Source organism: Hemiscyllium ocellatum, chromosome 38 (assembly GCF_020745735.1).
Source record: "Hemiscyllium ocellatum isolate sHemOce1 chromosome 38, sHemOce1.pat.X.cur, whole genome shotgun sequence".
Taxonomy (NCBI): domain Eukaryota; kingdom Metazoa; phylum Chordata; class Chondrichthyes; order Orectolobiformes; family Hemiscylliidae; genus Hemiscyllium; species Hemiscyllium ocellatum.
The window spans coordinates 13229891-13237517 of NC_083438.1; the positions used below are offsets into that span (position 1 = coordinate 13229891).

Consider the following 7627-nt stretch of genomic DNA (forward strand, 5'->3'; position numbering starts at 1 on the left):
GGTGGTGTGTATTAGGGGACACTAATGGGGTGGTTTGGCCTGGCCGACCACAATCACATTGTACTCTTCCTAACCACACTTCTACTTCCTCATCCCAAACATTTCTATAAATGACCAACAACAGTGGACCCAGTATTGATCCTTGTGGCAGAACGCTGCTCATGCTGTTTCCAAATGCTCTGCCCCTATATCCTTTCAAACAGACAAAAGCTAACTACCCTATCATTGACACATCCACCCCTTTGTTCACAAGGGCCATTTTCCCAATCCCCTGGGACCTTTCCCAAAATCTGAAGATCCCTTAAGAGAAAACTTTGCAAGTTGTGCCTGCCTGTTAGCCTCAGCATCCTCTCCTGCTGCCAAGTGAGGAAGATCCCATTCTGTGGAAGCAAGACACAGAGATGGAATGCAGGGCTGATGGTTTTATTGCTGAATGAGGGAGGTGAGGATCATTAGGCAGACAAGAAGATGATTGGAATGGGCGCATTGAGGGGATGGGTTCCGGGAGAGAGAGAGAATTGCACATCTACCCCATCCCCCCTCCCCCTTCACTTCCTGATCACACCACGTTAGCCCACATTTTCCTGGTTGGGATCCTGGGCGCTAAGATCCCAATCACTTCTCCGTCAGGGATAACAGCAATTGGAATTGTCGTCACAAAACCCACTCTCTGTTTTGTAGCCGGATGCACACGGAGTCACACTGCACGTTCCACCGAGGTATTCACACTGCCACGTGCTTGTCTCTGAAATTCAGAAGCAGACAGGGTGACAAATGGTACCAGGATTCAGGGATTGTATAATTCCTTCCACACGAGTTGACCCAGGAATCCAGACCCAGGGCACAGAGTGGAAGAATACAGGTTAGGTTGTTTTGGGCTGAGATGAGGAGAGAATGTTTTCATCCAGAGAACGGGGAACCTGTGGGATTTTCTGCCACAAAAAGCAGTAGAGATCAGAATGGGAGATGTTTTCGAGAAGGAGTTGGATGTAGAGTAAGGGCTAAAGAAAAAGTGTGGGGAACTTGGGACTGAGTTGGATGGTCAACAATGATTAAACTGAATGGGGGAGCAGGCTCAAGAGGCTGATGGGCCGACTCCTGCTGGGATTGTCTCTGTTTCTGCAGAGCAGAGGAACAGCAATGGACCAGCAGGAGGCTGCTGACCACCTCTCACTCCAGCTTGGAAGGAGAAAGGCTCGGTTGGTCTTCAAAAACATTGAGGGAATTGAGGTGACTATCTACCGAGATATAGAATTTAACAGCGGTGGAGGGTGAGGCTGAAACAGTACAAATCATTGCTTAGTTGGAGTATTGTGCGCTGTGCTGGAACCCACATTATTTGGAGGGATGCGATAGCACTGGGAGATGGTACGGGGAGCGGGGTGGGGGAGGAGTATGGACAGTTTGGGGTTGTCTTCCTCAAAACAGGAGAGTTTGAGAGGGGCACATGATGGGACTGTATAAAACTGAGAGAGGCATATATAGGGCAGACAGGAAATAACTTTTCCCCATGATGGAGGGATCAATGTAGACTTGAATTCAGGGGCTGTTTTAAGGAGAATGTGAGGAAAAGCATTTTCACCCAGAGGATGGTGGGGAATCTGGAACTGACTGCCTGTAAGGGTGGGAGAGGCACAAACACTCATCACATTGAAGCAGGATTTAGATGTACACTCAAAGTTCCAAGGGCATGGGCCAATTGCTGGGGAAATGGGATCAGAGAATAGTCAGGTGGTTGTTTTTGACTGGCACAGACACAGTGGTCTGAAGGACCTTTGTCTGGGCTGTAGATCTCACTCTCTGTTTCACACACACACTCAAAACTCTCACACAATCTCTCACAAACATACTCACCTACAGACTCTCACACACACACTTTCTTTTGCTCAAGCACTGGGACAAACTCACTCTTTCTTAGAAATGCAAGCTCACACACATCCTTATAGACACACACACTCCCACGCTCACACATGCACCCCCACTACACACACACACACACACACACACACACACACACACACACTTTCTCACACTCACAACCCCCACCCCAGACAGACAGACGCACACAGACAAAGACCCACATGCACACATATATTGTGTGGGGTGAATTTGTATTGCAGAGTTACATTGCACTCTGTTCAAAAACTGCATATATTCATGTGGAACTCTGAGCTCAAAAACTGCAGGAATTTATGTAAAACACTGTTATCTTTCTTATTAGATTAGAATCAATCTAAACATCAGGTCATAGACAGAGAACACAGGGGGCTAACACCTTCAACATATATTCTAGCTATCACCATTGTTAACAGCTAACCCGAGAATGCAACTTTAAAAAAGGTTATGTGATTTACACATGAAAGAAGTGAAACTATCACTGTATTCTAACAGATGAAAGGCTTAACAGACAATCAGTTTTTCAATGTATAATTTCAGTTACATCACACTGCAAATTGTTGCTATAAATCCTGTGTTACGATCGAGCCCTCCACTATCACCTGATGAAGGAGCGTCGCTCCGAAAGCTGGTGTGCTTCCAATTAAACTTGTTGGACTATAACCTGGTGTTGGGTGATTTTTAACTGTGTACACCCCAGTCCAACCCCGGCATCTCCAAATCTTCACTACATAGGCACACAGTCCAGCACATTTACTGACACACACTGACATATGGTCACATGATGCAGACAGGCAAAAGTGAAGAGTGCAGATGCTGGAGATCAGAGTCAAGAGCGAAGTGTAGCACAGCAGGTCAGGCAGCATCCGAGGAGCAGGAAAATCAACATATCGGACAAAAGCCCTTCATTAGGAGGTCAACAGATATGGACATACACAGAATCACACAGCATCCTCCAAACATACACACGAAACCCACATTGATCCCCATGGATCCCACAGATACACACACACCCTTGTGTGTATCTCTGCCTCTCTCTCTCTCTCACACACACAAATACTCACACACACATAGACAGAGACACATACAAACACACAGACATTCACACACACACATAGACACACACACAGACAGCGACAGACAAAAATGCACAGACACATCAAATGACAAACTTATACACACAAAGAAGATCACACACTCATTGAAACAGGTGCAGACAGGCAGCAGCACAAATACATTCAAAATTAACAAGAATGATCGAGAACAGGAAATTACAGAATCCTTACAATGTGGAAACAGACACGTCCACACCAACCCATCGAAGAGTAACCCACCAGACACATTTCCCCGACTAATGCACCCTGGAAATGTGAGGCAGCAGTGCTAACCACTGAGCTAGCATGCAACCCTAAACACAGCCCGTCAAATAACTCCACACACAGACATGTTCCCTCCTCACACACATACCAACTCCCATACACACACACACACACACACACACTCCCACTCTCTCACTCACACACACTCTCACTCTCTCTGTCACACACACATACACTCCCACTCCCGCAGACACACACTCTCTCTCACACACACTCTCCCACTCTCACACGCACACACTCTCACTCTCTCTCACTCACACACACAGTCCCACTCTCTCACTCACACACACACACTCTCTCACACACACACTCCCACTCTCTCTCACACACACACTCTCACTCTCTCTCACACACACTCCCACTCTCTCACTCACACACACACACTCTCTCACACACACACTCCCACTCTCTCTCACACACACACTCTCACTCTCTCTCACACACACACTCTCTCACTCACACACACACTCCCACTCTCTCTCACTCACACACACTCTCACTCTCTCTGTCACACACACACACACTCCCACTCCCTCTCACACACACACTCCCACTCTCACTCACTCACACACACTCTCACTCTCTCTGTCACACACACACACACTCCCACTCCCTCTCACACACACACACTCCCCCACTCTCTCACACACACACACTCCCCCACTCTCTCACACACACACACTACCACACACCCACTCTCTCACACACACACACTACCACACACCCACTCTCTCACACACACACACACACTCCCACTCTCTCACACACACACACACATTCCCACTCTCTCACACACACACACTCCCACTCTCTCTCACACACACTCCCACTCTCTCACACACACACACACACACTCCCACTCTCTCACACACACACACTCCCACTCTCTCTCACACACACACACACACTCCCACTCTCTCTCACACACTCACACACACACTCCCCACTCTCACACACACATTCCCCACTCTCACACACACATTCCCCCACACTCACACACACATTCCACCACTCTCACACACACATTCCCCCACTCTCTCTCACACACACTCCCCCACTCTCACACACACACACTCCCCCACTCTCTCTCACACACACACTCCAACTCTCACACACACACACACTCCCATTCTCACACACACACTCCCCCACTCTCTCACACACACTCCCCCACTCTCTCTCACACACACATTCCCACTCTCTCTCTCACACACACACACACTCCCACTCTCTCTCTCACACACACACTCACTCTCACACACACACACACACACTTCCACTCTCACACACACACACACACTCCCACTCTCTCACACACACACTCCCACTCTCTCACACACACACACTCCCCCACTCACACACACTTCCACACACACACACACACACACTCCCACTCTCTCACACACACACACTCTCACTCTCTCACACACACACTCCCCCACTCTCTCTCACACACACACACACACTGACAATCTCTCACACACATACACACCTACTCTCTCACACACATACACACCCAATCTCTCACACACACACCCTCCCACTCTCTCACACACACACACTCCCCCATTTCTCACACACACACATTCCCCCACTCCCACACACACACTCCCCCACTCACACACACACACACACTCCCACTCTCACACACCCACACACTCCCACTCTCACACACACACACTCCCACTCTCACACACACACACTCCCACTCTCACACACACACACAAACACTCCCACTCTCTCTCACACACACACACACTCCCACTCTCTCGCACACACACATAAACACACACTCCCTATCTCTCTCTCACACACACATAAACACACACTCCCACTCTCGCTCACACACACTCCCCCACTCTCTCACACACACACACTCCCCCACTCTCTCACACACACACACAATCCCCCACTCTCACACACACACACTCCCACTCTCTCACACACAGACCAACTCTCTCTCACACACACACACTCCCACTCTCTCTCACACACACCCACACTCTCTCACACACACAATCCCCCACTCTCACACACACACACGCTCCCACTCACACACACACACTCTCTCTCTCACACACACACACTCCCCCACTCTCACACACACACTCCCCCACTCTCACACACACACATACACACTCCCACTCTCTCTCTCACACACACACACACACTCAAACTCACTCTCACACACACACACACACTCCCCCTCACTCTCACACACACACACACACACTCCCCCTCTCACACACACACACTCCCCCACTCACACACACACACACACTCCCACTCTCACACACCCACACACTCCCACTCTCACACACACACACTCCCACTCTCACACACACACACTCCCACTCTCACACACACACACAAACACTCCCACTCTCTCTCACACACACACACACTCCCACTCTCTCACACACACACATAAACACACACTCCCACTCTCTCTCACACACACATAAACACACACTCCCACTCTCTCTCACACACACTCCCCCACTCTCTCACACACACACACTCCCCCACTCTCTCACACACACACACAATCCCCCACTCTCACACACACACACTCCCACTCTCTCACACACAGACCCACTCTCTCTCACACACACACACTCCCACTCTCTCACACACACACCCACTCTCTCTCACACACACATTCCCACTCTCTCTCTCACACACACACACACTCCCACTCTCTCTCTCACACACACACTCACTCTCACACACACACACACACACTTCCACTCTCACACACACACACACACTCCCACTCTCTCACACACACACTCCCACTCTCTCACACACACACACTCCCCCACTCACACACACTTCCACACACACACACACACACACTCCCACTCTCTCACACACACACACTCTCACTCTCTCACACACACACTCCCCCACTCTCTCTCACACACACACACACACTGACAATCTCTCACACACATACACACCTACTCTCTCACACACATACACACCCAATCTCTCACACACACACCCTCCCACTCTCTCACACACACACACTCCCCCATTTCTCACACACACATTCCCCCACTCCCACACACACACTCCCCCACTCACACACACACACACACTCCCACTCTCACACACCCACACACTCCCACTCTCACACACACACACTCCCACTCTCACACACACACACTCCCACTCTCACACACACACACAAACACTCCCACTCTCTCTCACACACACACACACTCCCACTCTCTCGCACACACACATAAACACACACTCCCTATCTCTCTCTCACACACACATAAACACACACTCCCACTCTCGCTCACACACACTCCCCCACTCTCTCACACACACACACTCCCCCACTCTCTCACACACACACACAATCCCCCACTCTCACACACACACACTCCCACTCTCTCACACACAGACCAACTCTCTCTCACACACACACACTCCCACTCTCTCTCACACACACCCACACTCTCTCACACACACAATCCCCCACTCTCACACACACACACGCTCCCACTCACACACACACACTCTCTCTCTCACACACACACACTCCCCCACTCTCACACACACACTCCCCCACTCTCACACACACACATACACACTCCCACTCTCTCTCTCACACACACACACACACTCAAACTCACTCTCACACACACACACACACTCCCCCTCACTCTCACACACACACACACACACTCCCCCTCTCACACACACACACACCCCCACTCACACACACACACACACTCCCACTCTCACACACCCACACACTCCCACTCTCACACACACACACTCCCACTCTCACACACACACACTCCCACTCTCACACACACACACAAACACTCCCACTCTCTCTCACACACACACACACTCCCACTCTCTCACACACACACATAAACACACACTCCCACTCTCTCTCACACACACATAAACACACACTCCCACTCTCTCTCACACACACTCCCCCACTCTCTCACACACACACACTCCCCCACTCTCTCACACACACACACAATCCCCCACTCTCACACACACACACACCCACTCTCTCACACACAGACCCACTCTCTCTCACACACACACACTCCCACTCTCTCACACACACACCCACTCTCTCTCACACACACAATCCCCCACTCTCTCACACACACACGCTCCCACTTACACACACACACTCTCTCTCTCACACACACACACTCCCCCACTCTCACACACACACTCCCCCACTCTCACACACACACATACACACTCCCCCACTCTCTCTCTCACACACACACACACTCAAACTCACTCTCACACACACACACACACTCCCCCTCACTCTCACACACACACACACACTCCCCCAT

The 7627-nt window shown here is 50.3% G+C and overlaps 1 long non-coding RNA gene across 1 annotated transcript in view; it reads right to left on the bottom strand.

The window, feature by feature from the left end:
- Positions 1-409: 409 nt before the first annotated feature.
- The window catches only part of LOC132833969 (uncharacterized), a 71076-nt gene continuing 63858 nt past the window's right edge, over positions 410-7627 (bottom strand). Inside the window, exon 2 of the long non-coding RNA XR_009647129.1 lies at positions 410-745. This is a non-coding gene — a long non-coding RNA (uncharacterized LOC132833969). The remainder of the gene's footprint in view (positions 746-7627) is intronic.